The sequence below is a fragment of the Cibotium barometz genome, chromosome 5 (assembly GCF_041138505.1).
Source record: "Cibotium barometz isolate CiBa-2024 chromosome 5, ASM4113850v1, whole genome shotgun sequence".
NCBI classification, from domain to species: Eukaryota; Viridiplantae; Streptophyta; class Polypodiopsida; order Cyatheales; family Cibotiaceae; genus Cibotium; species Cibotium barometz.
The window spans coordinates 29,695,866-29,700,201 of record NC_141050.1 but is presented as its reverse complement, the minus strand read 5'-3'; the positions used below and the strand labels follow the sequence as shown (position 1 = coordinate 29,700,201).

Here is a 4,336-nt window from a genome sequence, read left to right as displayed (position 1 = left end):
CCTTAGGTAGGATGGTTGGAGGTGTAATAACAATCATTGTGGTGTTTTTGGCAGTGAGTGTGATACTATAGGGGGAGACTTTGGGAGTGAGTTGACCAGCTCTTGTCACACTAGATTGGGTTTCTATTATATCTATGGTGAAGCTTGATACACAGATTTCACATCATAATTGTGACATGATGTGTGCAACATGAGAAATGGTGCTAATATAAACATGCCAATAGCATCGAGTGAGTCCATGATTTGGAATATGATAGGATTTTTTTTCGGTATCATGGGAGTGGTGGAAAGGATAGTGGGTTCAAGGGGGGATCAATTAAGCGAGAAACACTCTTAAACCATTATCAAATAAGGTCTGCCTTCTAGGGCATGTACCAATCCTTAGTAGTATTGAAAACAACAAGATGGTCCCAAAATGGTAAGTTTTGTACATGGGATTGAAAGAAAGTGGATTGTAGAGCTATGCCAACAAAAAGGCCATTATAGCATATCTTGGGAGGATGGGTTAGGTAAGGGTTGATGACCATTACTAGCTAAGTGCATTAGGTTACAGTCTTGTGAGCATTCCATGAAGAAGCTAGGGGAAAACCACGAGAAGGCCTCCAAAAACTCCCACCTCCTCTTGGCAACTGCACCTATTACGCCTCTCGTCGTGCAACACTTTCCTCATATGATGAACCAAATTCATTTTGACCCCACCACGGTTAACATAATTGATGACAATCTTTTACTTCTCTCTTCTTCTCTATTATCCTTTTCCTATGGTAGGGATGCTGCATGACACTCTGATAAAATGAGGAATGTCTCCTCCTCCAAATCCATAAAAAGAGCAAAGAAAGCCAATGTCCCGATGGTTGGTCCACCACCTTTAATACTTATCTCACAGGAGGAGAATTGGCATTGATAAGAAGGGTTTTTTAAAATATAATTGTAAAATTTGCACCATTTTTGTATGAGTATTTTAAAATAGCACTATAAATTATTAGGGTGGAGTTGATACACTATGATATTAAACTAAATTCATTTCAAAATAAAATGTGAGAGCAATTTAGTTGTGCTCTATATCTTTAGATATTACTTCGGTGTATAACCTCATGTAAAAGGGGAAAGGGATGAAGATACCTATCTTGTCATGTACTAAATATTATGGAGAAGTGTTGATATCATAGCTTGTTTGAAGATTCTATCTAGTTAGTAGCATGAGTACTTTTTTGGGAACGTCTAGTGTTGCCTTTGCACATTGTCTTATCCACCACCACCATCTATTTCAACTAAAAATTTGAAGATTCTATCTAGTTAGTAGCATGAGTACTTTTTTGGGAATGTTTAGTGTTGCCTTTGCACATTGTCTTATCCACCACCGTTTATTTCAACTAAAAATTTGAGTAGTCATGTACTTAAACTTGAAAAAACTCATTTTATTATGTACTTATGAGATCATACTATGCATAGATCTTGGCTCACAAAGCTAGTAGCAAGATAGATATAGAGTAGAATGCATGGTTAAAAGAATGCTAGAATGCTTAGGGCTAGTTCAATTGGAATATATATGCCTAGGGTCGATCTCTCAATGGGGACCCTTAAATATTCTTTTGCAAAAAAAGAAAGCACAATGTAGACAATTGTGTGTGGATTGTCATGCTTGGATGGGACTACTTGAACAAGTTAGTGTACATTCTTGGCAAGAACTTTTTACATGACCAACACATAGCACCATAATACTAATATGTTAATGTCTCTAAAAATATTTTTCTTGTCAAGCAAGGACTCATGGCAACACAAGTTGTGAGATGATGGATCCTTTTATAAAAATGTAGGTCCATAGGCTAATATTTACCTCACCTTTACCAACATGAAAATATAGGCACTTGGGTAAATATATTCTACACATTGCCCCCCACTACGAGGCTTGAGTTTAAAATATGGTAATGAATTGTCAATGCTTTACACTAAGACCAATTGTACATGAGATTATGGATGGAATACGACTTTTGATTATACTTACAGAATATACTTTCAACTTGTACCCATTCGTAGGCTAATTAGTTTTGAATATTCTTAGGCTAACCTTTTTAGCCCTTTTTTGTTTTCCTTGCCTCTGGTGACATTTGAATCAAATTGCTACTTTAAGTTTCCCTTACCATTAAACACATCCACCAAGATTAAAGATCACATGTGGCACAAAAAGACAATGCATGCCTAAAATAAATGGTTCTATTTCTTCATACATGCATTAGAATATTATTATGAAAAATCTACATTCTATGCATTTCCTTTATTGTGTTTACTTTGTACACGTGAAATTCTTTTGCTATTGGTATTAGGGTGAAGCACAACAAAAAAAATCATGTAATAACCCTTAGTGTGCATGGGCCAAATGCTTTGCATAAAAATCATATTGGCTTGACTTAACACTTGTCCTTAATAAGCTATATTATTTTGCTAATGAATGATTGGTGGGTTTGCACGTACACATAGTCCTCAAGTGCAAGCGCATTAGAAGAAGAGTGAACAATTTAAACAAAAGGTTTGGATAGGATATTGAAAATTTGAGGGGTTATCTATTTTATCTCTAAGTTCTGAAAGTGAGGTTGGGCGCTTAGTTCAAATTAGTACAAGAGTTGTGCTTTGTTGCAAGTCACATGTTGTGTTGATGGTTACTTAACACATGAAGTAATGGTTCATCTCTATATTATGTAAAGGAAGAGTTTCACGAAGCTACCATGTGGCAAGAATTTGGAGGTTCGGGAGGCAATTTGGAGGTACGGTCCTATTACTCTAGGAATTTGAAAAATATCAAGCTGGGAATTATTTGGGTGTGAAGCACGGGTGAGCCCACTAGTGTCTGTAAAGGGTCCTTTTACAAGCAAGATAATAAAGTCAACGTTGTTGTTGCATACCTTTAGAGTTGATGATAAGGACTCATGGAGAGGTTTCCATGAACTTTCACTCTTTGACACTCACATGCGTTATGAAGGTGTTGATAAAGGTGTATCACGAAAGGCTTGCTTGCAACTTGTAAAAGTGGTTTAGCATATGCTTTGATTCTCTATGCTATGCATTATTGGTGTTGAAACAAGGGTCGAAATGATGATTAAAAGGGTTATTGGGAGTGGGGTAGAACAAAATTAAGTTACCAACTGACAAATGCACCCATATCATGTACAATTATAATGTTAATTACAATGGGGTACACAATTATAATGTTAATTACAATGCATTATTGATAGCGGCTATAACCCACTCACGAGATATTATTCGCCAAGAGTGGGAGTGATCTGATGGGGATAAAAAAGATATTTAGTCTGTTTTCTTTTCCCGTGCCTATATAATACTTGCATGCATGCTGTCTCTTAGCATTCAAGTAAGCTTTGTTTTGCATTAGTAGAGGGAGTGTGTCTAGTCTGCTTTGCGCACTTGTTAATCAAGGTAATTTTGATCGTTTTGTCTCAGCTAATTAGCTGTGTAATTAGCTGATGGTTTATGAATTTGATGCTTCCGAGCAAGCGCTTATAACCATTGTAGTAGCTAGCTTAGCTGCTAAGCTTAATCAGCAAACTAATTAGCTGCTAATATAGGGATTTTGATGATGATTTGTGCTGTGCATGGAGAGTGGTTAGATGGGTGTGTATAGAAAATTTGTGTTTAATTAAGATATGCAAGATTTTTAGTTATTGCTTCTTCTTTTTTGAGCAGGCGACTCTAAGATGTCTGGGAAGGGCAAGAGCGGAAAAGCAGCAGCAACGGCTGGGGCGCCCAAAAAGCAGGGCGGCTCGAAGGCGCCCAAGGCAGCAGGAGAGGGCGGCGCCGCCAAGGCCACCTCCCCGACTGCCCCCACCGCCGCCAAGAGCGGCAGCGCTGTCTCAAAAAAATGATAATAACTAACCTTATGTTAATTATTACAATCACCCTTTATTAGATACAATTTTCTAAAGTTACATTTGATACTTGCCTTACATATGAAATGTGATCCTTATTACCCCCCCCCCCTCTATTAATTAATGGGTCACCTCGCTAGAGGCCTCCCCTAGGGGGCAGCTTTTCTCTTTCCTGTAATAAAACATGGTTTAGATCATGTCTCTAAGTATATAAACCTTTTATTTTTTTTCCCTTCTCTCCTTGCTTCCAACATTTAACATTTCTTCAAAAAAAGGCCTCCGCGTTAAAATGAAAAAATAATAATGATAAGACTAGCATCAATATGCAATCTTTATTAGGAGAGCAGCCTCTTTTCAAAATATATGTATGTTTTGTTTTTTTAGTCCTTTAGCCGTTCCTTGATTTGTCTTACATGAGGGCTTCAAAGCTTTCGTTGATCCAAGTGCTATAATTTTGA

At 37.3% G+C, this 4,336-nt stretch overlaps 1 long non-coding RNA gene across 1 annotated transcript; it reads left to right on the top strand.

The window, feature by feature from the left end:
- Positions 1 to 3,289: 3,289 nt before the first annotated feature.
- LOC147638335 (uncharacterized) lies at positions 3,290 to 4,114 on the top strand. Its single transcript, XR_015265853.1, has 2 exons — positions 3,290 to 3,429; positions 3,697 to 4,114. It is a non-coding gene; the product is annotated as an uncharacterized LOC147638335 (long non-coding RNA).
- The last annotated feature ends 222 nt before the right edge of the window (positions 4,115 to 4,336 follow it).